General features: G+C 35.4%; 1 protein-coding gene across 5 annotated transcripts in view; it reads right to left on the minus strand.

Annotated features, from left to right (window-relative positions):
* DOCK3 (dedicator of cytokinesis 3) overlaps window positions 1-16,692 on the minus strand; it is a 675,444-nt gene that overhangs the window by 435,211 nt on the left and 223,541 nt on the right. The window lies entirely within an intron of this gene.

A 16,692-nucleotide genomic window follows, 5' to 3' on the forward strand; every position in this document is an offset into this window, starting at 1 on the left:
CTCAGCACTGCCCACACCACTAATTGCATACACTTTTAGAAGTGCATCTGGAGCAATGATTATCTAGGGCTTACATATGTATTATCGTAGTTGATCCTTGCAAGAGCCTGGTGACATAAAAAAGATGAGAGGGCACAGAAGCTGAAAAGACATGTTGGCCTAGATCCACCTGTGGTACATGCAGGCAGATATAACTAACAAGCCAATAGGTAGTTGGAAATAGGAGGATGCTGCTTGGTGGAATGATTTGACTCATCATACTTTGGGAATCATAATTTTTGTGAAACTACAAGACTGAGCAAGCAGGGGTAATGAATATAGAATGAGAACTGAAGGTGCAGCTATTCTTTCTGCTGAAGACAACCCAGTCAAGGATGACTTCTGAGTAGAGGAATAACATAATAAGAGTGACATGAAATAGTTTGCAGGAAGAAACACACTAAATCTTATCAGAGGAGATGAATATCTAGACAATAGCAGTGGGACTGGACAAAGAGAGGAGAAATCAGAAGACATATCAAAGGAAGAACTGGTATGGGTGACAAAATACTTGTTGTCTGCAGGGTAGGAGAGAAAAAGAAGAGGAATCTACAGAAAGAAACCAACTTAAGAGGCCAAGAAAAACAAAAAACACTAAATTAAAGAATAGGTTTTCAAACAGAAAAAAAATAGAATAAACTAGGGAAATTGTGGAGTGGAAATTTTGGCTTTAGTTAATTTAAATAATTTAACAATCTTTCCTTCTCAATTAACCTAGTGAAGTCAATGAACAAACGAAGAGAACTAGAATTATTCTAACACTTGCTAGAGAATAATACAAACAAGCTGTCACATACCAGAAGGTTTCTGGATAAAAACTCGTCTGATGTTCTGGCTGGTGTTCAACAGTGAAAGCATTCCTTACAATATTTACCTGAGTGTCATAGATTTAGTAAACACAAATGTTATTCGTCTAAAAAAACAATTCCTCCATGAAATGTTTGGTTCTACTCTAACAAAGTATTGTTATGTAAGTTCACAGAATGATGAGACAAAACAAAGCTGGCACTGTGTCTAGTGGTAGCAACATCCAGTGGAAGTCTCCTGGCATTGGTTTTGATAGGTTAGCAGAATAACTTTCAGAGTAAGGTAGTCCTAAAAATATTCAAGATCTGGAATAGCAACTAGGTAGTTCTAGATTACAGAAGCTAAGGGAGTAATTAGAAATGAAATCTAATGTTCATTAAATGTTCATTTTTAAAAGAAAGTTATTTTATCTTAAATATCAATTTGAAACCAAAGGAACTTCAATATCAGTACCTGGCTCTAAATGTTTTCCTCTTTGTTGGCAGGAAAGTATTGTTTCTGTATTTAGACAACAGTTATTTATTTGCAATATTATGAATCAAAATTTTCTTACAATATTAAACATCTCAAATAAATACACAAATATAAAAGGAAAGGGCTGGTACAATATTGCAATTTGTCCATGACTTAGCATGGACCAGATGCTTCAATGAAAAATTGATTAACATAAAATACTCTGGGGCCGGGCATGGTGGCTCACTCCTGTAATCCCAGCACTTTGGGAGGGCCAGGCAGGCGGATCACTTGAGGCCAGGAGCGAAAGCGGAGGCATGAGAATCACTTGAACCCAGGAGGTGGAGGTTGCAGTGAGCCGAAATGGCATCAATGCACTCCAGCCTGGGCAACAAAGCAAGACTCTTGTCTCAAAAATAAAATAAAATAAAATAACTCATCAACTTTTCCATTTTAAAATCTTTACACTTAATGGTTAACAAGTACTGTGAATCTGTTCATTTTAACTGAACCTAACTTTCTTAAAATGGAAAACTTGGAGTCAAAGCAAGGCACTTAGATTCTAGTTTCATTTTGCCTACTCAGCTAGACAAAATCTACGTCCTTCAGCTTGGCCATGACACTCCTCTTCTCTAGTCTTCTATTTCCTTATCTATAAAACAAAGAGAATGAGGAAAAAGCAATCATCCCTGCCCACCTTCTGGGATGTAGTAAACATAAAATGGAATAATGGACTGCAAAGCACTGAAATTGACAAAAGAATGCACTGGTATAATCATCACCAAAATCCAACCTGTAGTTCACAAAATTTAAATACTAGGCTGCTTGTTTTAATTCAATCTTATAAACAGCCAAAATGAATTAAGCCCAATACTGTGACTCACAAGATAAAAATATAGCATCTAATTATACAAGGAGTTGTAGTGAAGACATGAGGAATCTTGATGTAACAATCTGCGGTTCTTAAAATATCTGTGCTTCTAACAACTGGTCCACTGGTACTAAAGTTTCTTATTTATTATTAGAGTTGCTCTCCAACCATAGATTTTTTCCTTTTTCCACAGCTTTCTCTAAAATATCTTCTATAAAATGCAATATGAAGTTCAGATAGACCTGATATATCTAAGAATACACAATGCTAAGAAATCAGTTGACTTCTCAAATTCTGAACTAAGTGCAAATGAAACAGTGGCTGGTGACTGACCAGCTTTTCAAAAAAACAAATGTGGTACACAGAAAATAAGCAGCTGACCTCAGTAAAAATTCAGCATCACAGTCAAAGTAGACTCTGCTGTGAGTAAAGGGAAAATTCCAGATACTGATTTGAAATGATAATTTCAACAAAAGTACCATCATCCTCAAAAGACATAAAGAGGGCCAGGCATACATAAGCATCTTCAGAAGAGTTAGTAGTAAGCAATCAACTGTTACCCTTTTTTTTAGCTTTTGTTTTCCATTCAGGGGTACACATGCAGGTCTGTTAGATAGGTAAACTCATGTCACAGGAGTTTGTTGTACGGATTATTTCATCATCTGGGTTCTAAGCCTAGTACCCAATAGTTATTCTTTCTACGCTCCTCTCCTTCCTCCCACTCTCCACCCTCAAGCAGGTCCTAGTGTCTGTTGTTCCCTTCTTTGTGTCCATGTGTTATCATTTAGCTCCCACTTATAAGTGAGAACATCAGGTATTTGGTTTTCTGTTCCCACATCAGTTTGAGAAGGATAATGATCTCCAGCTCCATCCATGTTCCAGCAAAAGACAAGATCTCATTCTTTTTTATGGCTGTATAGCATTCATAGTGTATATGAACCACATTTTCTTGATCCAATCTGTCATTGATGAGCATTTAGGTTGATTCCATGATTTGGCTATTGTGAACGGCACTGCAATGAACATTGGTGTGCATGTGTCTTTACGGTAGAAAAATTTATATTCCTCTGAGTACATAACCAGCAATGAGACTGCTGGGCTGAATAGTTCTGTTTTTAGCTCTTCGAGGAACTGCCACACTGCTCTCCACAATGGTTGAACTAATGTACATTCCCACCAACAGTGTGTAAGTGTTCTCTCTTCTCCACAACATCGCCAGCATCTGTTATTTTTTGACTTTTTAAAAATAGCCAATCTGACTGGTGTGAGATGGTATCTCATTGTGGTTTTGATCTGCATTTATCTAATTATCAGTGACACTGAGGATTCCCTTTTCAATAAATGGTGCTGAAATAACTGGCTAGCCATATGTGGAAGATTGAAACTGGACCCCTTCCTTACACTATATACAAAAATCAACTCAAGATGGATTAAAGACTTACATGTAAAACCAAAACTGTAAAAACCTTGGAAGACAACCTAGGCAATACTATCCTGGACATAGGAATGGGCAAAAATTTCATGACAAAGATGCCAAAAGCAATAGCAACAAAAGTAAAAATTGACAAATAGGATCTAACTAAACAGCTTCTGCACAGAAAAAGAAACTATCAACAAAGTAAACAGACAACATATAGACTGGGAGAAAATATCTGCAAACTACGCATCTGACAAAATTCTAATATCCATCATCTACAAGAAACTTAAACAAATTTTCAAGAAAAAAAACAACCTCATTAAAAAGTAAACAAAGGACATGAACAGGCATTTTTCCAAAGAAAATATACATGCAGCCAATAAGCATATGAACTTTTACCCTTAATTGTTCTCCTTGGGCCAGTCACTATATTGAGTACTTTATATAAATAATATAATTTATACAGCAGTCTCATCAGAAAGGCTTTATTTTCATTATTTCATAGATGAGGAAGCTGAGATTCAGAGAAATTACAAATCTCCAACAAGGTCATAGAGCATGTGAGTGACCTAGACAGGATTTAAACCCAAGCATACATATTTAACTCCCAAATCCTGGTTCTTTCTGTATTGTTATATATATGAAACTCAGATTCCACTGACACTGTACATAAGATAGAGAATATTCAGCCTTAAAAAGGAAGGAAATCCTGACACATCCTGAACCCATATGGATGAACCCAGAAGACATTATGCTAAGTGAAATAAGCCAGTCACAATAGGACCATATGATTCTACTCATATAAGGAACTTAGAGCAGTCAAATTCATAGAGGTGGAAAGCACACTGGTGGTTTCCAGGGTATATGGGAGGGAGAAACGTGGGATTAATGTTTAATAAGGATAGAGTTTTAATTTGGCAAATGAAAAAAAATTCTAGTGATGGCTGGTGGTGGGGGTTGCACAACAATGGTGGGGAATGCATAACAATGTGAATGTACTTAATACCACTGAACTATACACTTAACGATAGTTGAAATGGTAAATTTTATGTCATATTTTACTACAAAAAGACTTTTAAAAATTAAAAAAGAATAGGAAGATATATAGTTGTTTTGTTGTGTGAGAATTCAAATATATGTAGAAGAGTGCATATGAAAGCTTAATAGCCAAAAGAATGAACTGTGCTAGTTAGCAATTTGTTGCCTCTCACATCCAAATTCACTCTTTGCCCACTCTGCAAAAATTATTGTGAGGAGGTGAAATTTTAGCAGAGAATTAAAGAATATGACAATAGTCACATGAATGTTAACAAATTTTTTTCATTCCTCCCAAAATATCCTAGGAAGAATCTATGTATGTATTTGTATACGTAATTGTATTTATCATATTTCCTAAGGAAGTACATTCTTCAGTTGGGAGTCATCCACAGGCATTTTATATTCAATGTACTGAATTTTCTGAGATTTCCAGTCATCTAAGAAATGAACCTTTCCTCTTCCCATGAGACCTCAATTGGCAGGCTGTATAACTAGGTGTGGAAAGTGGAATGAGACAATTCACAATAGTCTTCTATGGTTCTCTTGGAAGACAGGAAGAACACAAGCCCTGCTATGTCCACTCTGAGAATACTGCTCTAATGTGAAGACTTTATCTTCTTCACTTTTTTGGTTTTGGGAAATATAGCAGATCAACCAGCCATTCATTCACTTGTGGACTATCCTAGAAACCAAACATCATTTTCTAAATAGGAAGAAATCTGAATTTTTAAAATTACATTTTAAGACCGGAGTCTTGTCTTTTCCCTATAGTCTACTTGATTCTGCTTAATTTCAAAAGAGTGTTTATTCTAAAATTAAAGAAGAAAGATTAATCAAGTTTCAAGAAAACAATATGCATCAACTCTGAGGAAAACTTCTAAAATCTTTAGTTAGGGATTAGAAAGTCAGAGAATGGTTTTAGGAGCTACGACATCTTCTGAGGAAGGTAAGAGTCACATAAGCAATTACCAAAAATCTTAAGAAAATCACTTAAGTTTCATCAACCTTCAGTACCTCAAACATGCCAGATACTCAGGAAAGGGCCTTCATGTACTGTTATTCATTTGTTATTTATTTTCACAATAACCCAACATACTGGCTCTTGTCTCAGCTTCACAGATGAGGAAACTAAGATTCAGTGTTTAACTAATTTGCAGTAACACACAAACCTAGAAATTTGGGGAGTTGGGATCCAAGCACAGGTATATAATATAAAAGCCTATGTACTTTCCACTCCTTCCAACTATTACATACAATTAAACTGGTATTGTGCCTGATAATTATGGCCTCTCATGGAACCCAGTGACACTGATTCTCCTGGGTGGAAGTTGTGACAAGGGAGGATGAAGAAGCTGGCCAATCTAGGAGGCACTACCAAATCCTTTGCATGGGAATAAGTTAGTAAATACATATTTATTGAGCATGAAAATATATGGTATTTCTAAAGGCAAGTTTCTAAAAACCAGGTCCTTCTTTAGGAGAGAATTTTGAGAAAACCAGACACTTACTTTCTTTGAAATATCTTTTTTTCTATGAACAGTTTCTTAGTTTCTTAGCCCCTAGGTTCGTCTTTTGGTGAAAAAACAGATTAATATCCTTTGAGCCATCTCTAAACACTGCTGTGCTCCTGCACGTTTTTGATCCAAAGTTTTAGAACATTTGACACCTGAAAAAATCACTCTTAGGTCCTGTTAGGTAAAAACATTTCCCAGGAATTAGGAAAGTATTATACTATTCCAATCTTTTTAATATGTTGCTGTCATAATTCAGATTTAAAGAGCAAGCCTCAGAGCTGGCTATGTCTCACTGAATGTCCTTGGGTATAATTTGCTCTTCCAATTCTCTGCACACAAATATAAGAGGACATGCAACTCCACTGGGGCGGCTTCTGAGACAACTAAAGCTCCCCAGTCAACCCACCACTGTTTGTCTGAAATATTAAGTGTATTTCTATTGAAAATGTGCTTAAAAGAGGCCTAATAAGTTGGCCCAAATTACATTTACACAGAAGGATGCCCCGATTTTTAGACAATGTTGGAAATGAATGTTGTGCTATAACTGCCACAGGTCATAATGGCATCAAACAAAGGTAAGTTAAATGAAATCAACTGCATTATGCCATCATGAAAGTAGTGAGGTCTTATGTATTTTTTTTTTCAGTCTTAGCATTATATAATCTCCTTTAACAGTGATTTCTATCAAGACTGTTTTAAACCAGGAAACCAATAGTCTAAAACACCATTGCTAAAATTAAAAATAATTATGAAAGAACTGACAACCCAAAACAGTCTGAGTAATCCTACTATAAATGAAGGAAAAGCTCTAACAGCAAATTAGATAGAATCATGCAATTTTAAATACTATTTTACGTCCCTTGTTCCACTGATGTAGATGAATCAGGACCAAACGTTTGCCTGTAAATCAAGATTTCAGTATCATTTTTACATTGATATTGCCCCTAAACAGGTTTAAAGAAAAGCCATGATATAGTCCATAAAGAACTCATATGGAAAAAAATACTGATTTTTCATTTGTGAACTCACAGGAAGCCAAATGTGGAAAAGAAATGAAGATTAGTCAACATAGTAATACAGTGAATCTTCCTGGGAACTGGCTGGAGACAAGGTTTGAGGCAAAAAGGATAACCCAAATTTGTTCATCCATCAACTATTATCGTGAAATCTCGTTGATAGGAGAGAAAAAAGGAAGGAGGCAGTGTGTTACCAAGTCAGTTTAGTTACTTCCTACATGTGAGACTCACCAATGCTAAAACAGGATATCAATGCCCATCTCACAAGGTTATTGTGAGAACAAAATAGCTGTAAATGTATAAAGTGCTGTGTCTGTAGCAAACCATCAATAAATGAGGGCTATTTCTTACTAATAGAAGGAAGAAACCCCTTTCAGAGAATTGTTTTAAAAGAAACAGGAGCTTTCGAAAGCAAACAATATTTATTCTAAGATGTAGGAATATCACAGGAGACAGAGAGAGAGAGAGAGATTCCCTCCACATAAAATATATCAGCAAATGTTGGCTAACATCAAAATGAAAGTAAAACTTATTTACTATAGGGTTGAGTAGAAAGTAAGACCAAAACAACTGTAACGTTGCAACGAGGAGGACTGCATTTTAGCATGGGATTTCCCCTTGTCCTGTGAGCACCTGCCAATCCCTGGGTTTTGGGTAAAGTGGGTCAAGAGGCCAGGTCTTAGGCAAAACCTAGGCATCAGGAGGTATTAAACCCTGGAAGGCTGCAATTCTAAAAAGTGGGTGCTCTCCTAGAATTAGGAGGGGAAAATTCCACCAGGCATAGAGGCACTGAAGCTAGGTGTGGGTCTCAGCTTGGGTCTCAGGGATAAAGGGCAAAAAGGAATATTAACTGCAAATGAGCACTACTATGAGTTTAAAGAAGAAATCCACACTACTACGTTATGGCCTAACAAACTTCAATCTAAATTTTAATGTGTTTCCAGGTAGGTAATACTTCAGGCACTTGGCAAAACCACCAAATGCAAAACTTCCCTGAAGAAATGTTTTAATTCTGGTTTCAAGGCATTACTACACTTAAGAGTTCCAAGGGATATTAGCTCAAAATAAAACATGTCAAAAACAAAACTAAAACAAGTGAACAAAAGCAAGAGTCAGCAGATTTTTAAAAATCTGAATCAGAACAACAAAACCTGAAGGTATTGAAATCATCAGATACAGAATATAAAATGGGTACCCATAATAAGTTTAAAGAAATAAAGGAGGACACTGAAAGTATCTAACAGGCGGAAAGGACCGTCAAAATGAACCAGGCAAACTTGAAAAATAACCAAACAGAATTTCCAGAAATGAAAACTGTAATAAATAAAATATGAACTTGTGGCTGTTTAAACAGCAGACCAGACATGGCTGAAAAAAAGAATTAAAAATAAATAAGCTAAGTACCTAACTTTATAAGCTGGAAAAAAAATTGGATAAACCCACAAAAATGTAGAGACAGAAATGAAGAACAGAAGTTAAATAAAAAATAAAACTATAATAGAGGATCGGCAAAGTCAAAAGTATTTCCTATATAGGTTACTAAAATAGACAGAAGTCTAGCAAGAGCAAGAAGAACAAATAAACACTAGCAATGTAAAGGGGAAATAACTATGGGTATGGGAGAAGGCAATTTTACAGCTTTACCATTAAAAACTTGGGTAAGATGGAAAAATTCCTAGAATATAAATTATCAAAATTGATCAAAAACCTTGAATGATTCTCAAACCATTAGATAAATGGAATCAATAATTTTTAAATGGCTAATAGAAAAAAAACACAATCCTAGATAGTTCAAAGGTGAATTCTACCAAATGTTTAAGGAACAGATAATCATAAACTTAAAAACTGATTACAAAAGCAAACGGATTGAAGCCCAAACTCACTCCTAAACATGGATAAAGACTAGAATTAATGTCAAACAACAATGAAATGGAGAAATTTTTAATTTGTATTTCCCTGATGACTAATGTTGTTGAGTATCTTTTCATTGGTCATTATTTTTTCTTCTTCTATAAACTGTGTATTTAAATCATTTGTCCTTCTCTGTTGGGTTGTTTTATTATTGAATTGTAAGAGTCAAGAGTTTTTTTCTCTTGATGTGACTCCTGATATATGAAACATAAATATTTTCTCCCACTCTGGGATTAGTTTCCATTTTCACTGTAGTATATTCCAGAGAACAAAAGGTTTTTTTTATAGAATCCAAAATGTCAGCTTTTTTCTTTTATAGTTTGTGCTTCTAAAGTACTAAGAAATCTAGCCTATTCTAAGGTTAGGAATCCTTTGGTTCTAGTACATGGTGTAAGGTAAGGAACAGGGTTCATTTTTTCCTCCACATGAATATTCATTTATCCTCATTTATTAAAAAGCCTTCCTTTTCCTCATTTAAGCGCCATCTCACCTTTACCTAAAATTAGCCATATATGAATTGTCTCTATTCTGTTTCATTGATCTATATGTCCATCCTTTTGTTAATACCACAGTCTTGATTACTATATTTTATACTCTTGAAATCAGGCACACAAAGACCTCCAGCTTTGTTCTTCTGAGGTTTTTCTAGTCATTTACTTTTTCCATATACATTTTAGAGTCAACTTATCAGGCTGGATGTGGTGGCTGATGCCTGTAATCCCAACACTTTGGGAGTCCAAGGCGGGAGATAATTTGAAACTAGTAGTTTTGAGACCAGCCTGGGCAACACAGTGAGGGAGGGAGGGAGGGAGGGAGGGAGGGAGGGAAGGGGAGGGGAGGGGAGGGGAGGGGAGGGGGAGGAGGAGGGGGAGTAAGAGGGGGAGGAGGAGGGGGAGGGAAAAGAAGAAAAAAGAAGAAAAAGACAAAGAAAGAAAGAGAGACAGAGAGAGAGAGAGAAAGAAAGAAAGAAAGAAAGAGAGAGAGAGAGAGAGAGAGAGAGAAAGAAAGAAAGAAAGAAAGAAAGAAAGAAAGAAAGAAAGAAAGAAAGAAAGAAAGAAAGAAAGAAAGAAAAGAAAGAAAGAGAGAGAGAGAAGGAGAAAGAAAAGGGGGGGGGGGGGAGAGAGAGAGAGAAAGGGAAAGGGAAAGGGAAAGAAAGGAAGAAATAAAAGATGAGCCGGGTTTGGTGGTCCCAGCTACTCAAGAGGCTGAAGTGGGAGGATATCTTAAGTCCAGGAGTTGGAGCTTACAGTGAACTATGATTGTGCCACTGCATTCCAGCCTGGGAGACAGAGCAAGACTCGACTCAAAAAAAAAAAGATTAAAACTTTAACATCAATTTCTACACACAAAAAATATCTGCGAAGGCTGGGCACGGTGGCTCACGCCTATAATCCCAGCACTTTGGGAGGCCGAGGTGGGCAGATCACGAGGTCAGGAGATCAAGCCATCCTGGCTAACACGGTAAAACCCTGTCTCTACTAAAAATGCAAAAAATTAGCCTGGCGTGGTGGCAGGCGCCTGTAGTCCCAGCTACTCCGGGGGCTGAGGCAGGAGAAAAGCGTGAACCCGGGAGGTGGAGCTTGCAGTAAGCCAAGACAGCGCCACTGCACTCCAGCCTGGGTGACAAAGTGAGACTCCGTACCAAAAAAAAAAAAAAAACTGCGGAAATTTTGATTTTCACTAGGATTATGTTGACACTACACATCAACACTGGAGAGAACTAACATCTTAACCATATTGAGTCTTCCACTCCATAAGCATATCTCCTCCATTTATTTCAGGTCTTTTAAAATTTCTTTCAGTAGTGTTGTCTAGCTTTTCGTGTGCAGGTATTCCATATATTTCATTAAACGCACCTAATGCTAACCACACATGCTTCAGTTTATTAGCATATCTTGCTTGGAAAATGGGAGTAGTTCAGGAGCCCAGAATAGGATTTGTGAATATGTGAGATACAATCCAATTTTAACATTTTGTTTCCATACAACTATACTGATGCTATCTTACTGTATTAATACAATTCCTCAATGATGACATAAAAGTAATCTAATAACCCTGATAAATTATTTCTCCTGCAAACGCTTTCAACTGAAATGGAAATTTACTTCACACTGGAATCTAGTCAAGTAGAAAAGGCATATAATCACTCTAAATAATTTGACTACTTAGGTTATCTCTTCTAGAGTTACCATGTCTTCTTGGGGACTAAAAGCTTTCAAACTATTATAAGTTGACTATGTCTGGTGTGAAAGCTATATATTACAAAATTAAAATAAATCATATTTTGAAGAAAAAGTAAATTTTAAAACATATATTTATACAAATAATTTGAGAATCAATTTCTATTTCAATACAGGCAGTAGTGAAGGTAAGCGCACTATATTACATAAAAAGCTAGTAAATTAAAAACAGTGGGAATCAATCATTTAATGAGTTAGTTCACTGTTCCTCAGTGGCTCCTGCCACTATGCCCAGCTAATTTTTTGTACTTTTAGTAGAGACGGGATTTTGCCACGTTGGCCAGGCTGGTCTCGAACATCTGGCCTCAGGTGATCCACTCACCACGACCTCCCAAAGTGCTGGAATTACAGGCCTGAGCCACCGTGCCTCACCTATAAAGTTTTTTGATGAAGATTTCCTAGTGGCTAGAAAATTCCCTTTTTCTTATTGCCAGAGTAACTCTAAAAATAAAGAATAAAGATGATTCTGGGCAATAAATTCATTTTCTAGCTTATATTAGTACTTGGCCTTAATTACTATCTTGGCAGAGGGAAAAATATAAATTCCTTGTGTGACCTCTAGTGTGCTTTTGGCTTTTAAAAAATAGTATGTGAAACATAAATAACTATTTAAAATATGACAATCTTTTTTATAAGACCAGTCAAGTGCAGTATTGAGAAGAGGGAACAAGAAGAACAAGGAGTTCAATCTGTAATGACAAATCTTGTTCTGACAGGAATGCATAATATAATGTCAACATTTTCCACAAATGATGGTGCTCAGATAATCTGTTTCACATCAAAACAAGATTACTGGATAGAGAGATTATGGTTTTAACTGCCTCAGAGGAATGGGGTTTTTCTCTTCTGGTTCAAACAGAATAATTTAGAATAATTTATTTGACTTTAGAGTAATCAGTTATTGATTCTGCAGTTATCAGTTTCAAAACCATAGCCAAGTTAAGTAAATTCAGACCCTCTTATGTTAACTTTGTAGCATTAACATCAAATCCAAAAAGGATTCTTCAAATTTATGTTACAGTTTTTGGAATCAATTTAGTTAACACTGCCAATCATAATTAAAATCTCATGCATAAATAATAGCATAGCATAATAGCTATTCATAATAGCATAATAGTATAATTCACGCTAAAAATATCTAAAACCATTATTATTTTTATTAGTAAAAGTTTTTAGTTTAAACAAAAACTTTTGAGACCATCTCTGTCACAAATAAGCTATTTCTTTCCATGAAGCTTAAAATTTAACTTTGTTCATATGGTATGTGATATCAGGAAGAAAATGTCAATCACATTGACAATTTTTGTCCTAAATTACTGAATATCTGGCAAACATTCCTTTTTAAACCTCTGGTGTGTACGACTCTGATATTCACCAGGACTTGCCAAAAACATACAGAGAATTCCATATACCAATTACCCAGCTTCATCCACTGGTAAGATCTTATGTAACACAGTACACTGTCAAAACCAAGAAACTGACATTGTTACAGTATTATCAACTCCATTACAAAGAAACCACATGTGTAAATTCAAATAGCTATCACCATAATCAGAATTCAGAATGGTGCCATCACCATAAAGACACTCTCTCATATTAAGCCTTAATAGTCACACCCTGACCTCAACCTTAACTCTTGGCAAACACAAATCTGTCTTAATTGCTATAATTCTATCACTTTGAGAATGTTATGTAAATGGAATCATAGAGTATGCAACCCTTTGACTTTGGTTTTTTTTTTTTTTTTTGAGACAGAGTCTCGCTCTGTTGCCCAGGCTGGAGTGCAGTGGCGCAATCTTGGCTGACTGCAAGCTCCGCCTCCCGGATTCACGTCATTCTCCTGCCTCAGCTTCCTGAGCAGCTGGGACTACAGGCACCCGCCACCACACCTGGCTAATTTTTTGTATTTTTTTTAGTAGAGACGGGGTTTCACCATGTTAGCCAGGATGGTCTCGATCTCCTGACCTCGTGATCTGCCCGCCCACCCGCCTCAGCCTCCCAAAGTGCTGGGATTACAGGCGTTAGCCACTGTGCCTGACCAAAGTTACATTTTATTAAGTAGCATTATGCCCTTGAGATCAATCACTCTAAGTTGCTGGATGTATTAATCATTACTCCTTTTTGTTTCTGAGTAGTATTCCATAGTTTTTTCTTCTACGCACCTACTGAAGGATATTTGGATTGTTTCCAGTTTATGCTATTACAAATAAAGCTTTTATAAACATCCATGTAAAAGCTATTATTTGAACAGAAGCTTTCACTTCTCTAGGGTAAAAACGGTACTGTGATGGCTGGGTCATATGTTAAGTATATGTTTAACTTTATAAGAAAAGTCCAAATTTTTCTCCAAGTGGGTGTGCCATTTTACCTTCTAACCAGCAATGTATGAGATCCAGACCCACATCCTTGACATCACTTGGTATTAGCAGTACTTTTTATTTCAGTCATTCTAACAGATATATATTAGTATCTCATTGTAGCAATTATTTGCATTACTCTATTGGCTAATGATATGGCAAAATCTTTTCATGTGCTTACTGGCTAGCCACATATCCTCCTTGTCCCTATTCAAGTATTTTGCCCAATTCCTAATTGAGTTGTTATATTACTGTTCCATTTACAGAGTTCCATAAATATTCTAGATACAAATCTTTTGATGGATATACAATTTTCAAATATTTTCTTCCAGTATATGGCTTACCTTTTCATCCTTTTAACAGGGTCATTTAAGAGCAAATTTTTGGTTTTGATGAAGTCCAATGTATTGCCTTTTTACTTTATGGATCATTTCCTTTAGTGCCATGTCTCCACTTAAGACTAGGTCATGAACGTTTTCTCCTAAAATTTTCTTCTGAAAGTTTTATCGTTTTACATTTTACATTTGAGCCTACAATCCATTTTGAGTTAACTTTTTATAAAAAAGGATGAGACTTAGGCAGGTTTCTTTTTTTTTTCCTTTTGCCTACGAATATCCAACTATTCCAACGCCATTTGTTGAAAACACTATCGTTCCTCTACTTAATTGCTTTTGTACCTTTGTCAAAAATCAGTTGTGCACACTTGTGTGAATCTACATCTCAGCTCTTTATCTTGGTCCCTTTAAGTGTCTATCCCTCTACCAGTACTACTCTGCCTTGATTACTGCATAGTAAGTGTTAAAATTACATTGAGTGATTCTTCCAACTTTATTATTCTTTTCAAAATTGTTTAACCATTTTAGTTCTTTTGCACTCCCCTAAAATTTTAGTTTTAATTTAAAAAAATAATTTCAACTTTCCCTATAAATTTTAGAATCAGTTTGTCTATTCTAAAAGAATCCTGCCAGGAATGTTTTAGGAATTACATTAAATATACAGATCAATAGTCTGGATAGAACAAATATTTTTAATATGTCTCTTCTAATCCATGAGCATACTGCCTCTCCATTACTTAGGTCTTTTAATTAGCATTGTGATTAATACAGATCTTGTACAAGTTCTGTTGGATTTATACCCAAGTGTTTCTTTTTTTTCCTTCTTTTTTTTTTTTTTGGTAGAAATGGGGTCTTGCTATGTTGCCCAGGCTGATCTCAAACTCCTGGGCTCAAACAGTATTCCTGCCTCAGTCTCCCAAAGTACTGAGAAGCATGAGACACTGTGCCTGGCCTCATTTTTTCTTGAGCAACTAATAAATGGTACTGTGTTCTAAATTTCAGTTTTCAATTATTCATTGTTATTTGTGGAAATATGATTTTGTGTGTGTGTGTGTGTGTGTGTGTCTGTGGGTATGTGTGTTTGGATATCTCCAACCATAAACTTGCTTATTAATTCTAAGAGGTTTCTTTTTAAACTCTAATGTCTTCTTGTTTGTAGATTCCTTGGGATCTCCCATGTAGCCAACCATATAATCTGCAAACAGGAAGAGTTTTATTTCTTCCTTTCTATCTATATATCTCTCATTTCCTTGCTTTGCTCCATTGGTTAAATCTTCCAATATTGTGTTGATAGGAGTGCTGAGAGGTAACATCCTTGCCTTGTTCTCAAATGCAAACTGTCTATCATCATTATGACATTTGCTGTGGGTTTTTATAAATATCCTTTATCAAGCTGAGGAAGTTTGCTTCTTTGCTAGTTTACTGAGAATTGTTATCATGAATGGGTGTCGAATTTTCTAAAATACTTTTCTGAATCATCTAATGTCATCAGGTGGTTTTCCTTCTTTAGAATGTTAATACAATGGATTATACTACATGATTTTCAAATACTGAACCATCCTTGCATTACCAGAATAAACCCCACTGGCCGTGGTATATTATTATTTTTATATATTTATCAAGTTGTTAATACCTTATTGAGGATGTTTATGTCTATAGACATAAGAGCTACGCCGTATTTTTTTCTTTTTGTACTGTCTTTGTCTAATTTTGGTATCAAGGTAATAGCAGCCTCATAATATGAATTAGGAAGTATTCCCTCCTTATCCATTTTCTAGAAGACTCTGTATAAAACTAGTGTCATTTATTTGACCGGATGGTTCTTTTTGGAAGGATTTTAATTATAAATTCAATTATGTTAACAGTTGCAGGATTTTCAGATTATCTATTTTGTCTTGGGTGAGTTTTGACAATTTATGGTTTTCAAGAATTTGACCTATTCATCTTAAACTATCATTATGTATGTAAAGTTGTTTACATTATTTTCTTTTTGCCTGCTTAATGTCTGTGATGTCTGTGGTGATATCTCTTTCTTTACTCTTGATATATTGGTAATTAGTATTTTCCCTCATTCTCTTTTTCAGTTTTGCTAGGTGTTTATCAATTTTATTAATCTTTTATAAATCAGTTTTTGCTTTGATTTTCCCTATTGCTTTTGTATTTTTATTTATTTCATTAATTTCTGCTCTTCATTTTTTCCTTCATTCTGCTTGCTTTGGCCTTTTCTTTTTTTTTACAGAGTCTTGCTGTGATGCCCAGGCTGGAGTCCTTTTTTAGTTTCTTACAGTAGAGCAGGAGCTGAAATTGTCTGATTTGAAACCTTGCTTTTTTTCCCCCTATTATTAGGACTTAAAGCATACATTTTCCTTTCAACAATGCTTTTGCAGTATCCCACAGATTTTAATATATTTTCTTTTAAATTCACTTTGATATATCTTTTATTTCTCTCACAGTTTCCTCTTTGACACAGATCATTTAGTAGTGGGTTGTTTAATTTTTAAGGTTTTCCTGGTTTTTTGTTTTTTCTTGTTACTGATTTCTAATTTGTTTCCATTATGGTTAGAATATCCTTTGTATGACTTCAATTACTACAAACTTGTTGAGATTTGCTCTACGAACTAAGATATTGTCTATCTTGGTGAATGAACATGTTTGACTGAAAAGAATCTGTATCCTGATTTTATTAAGTATTCT

The sequence above is a fragment of the Chlorocebus sabaeus genome, chromosome 22 (assembly GCF_047675955.1).
Source record: "Chlorocebus sabaeus isolate Y175 chromosome 22, mChlSab1.0.hap1, whole genome shotgun sequence".
In the NCBI taxonomy this organism is placed as follows: Eukaryota; Metazoa; Chordata; class Mammalia; order Primates; family Cercopithecidae; genus Chlorocebus; species Chlorocebus sabaeus.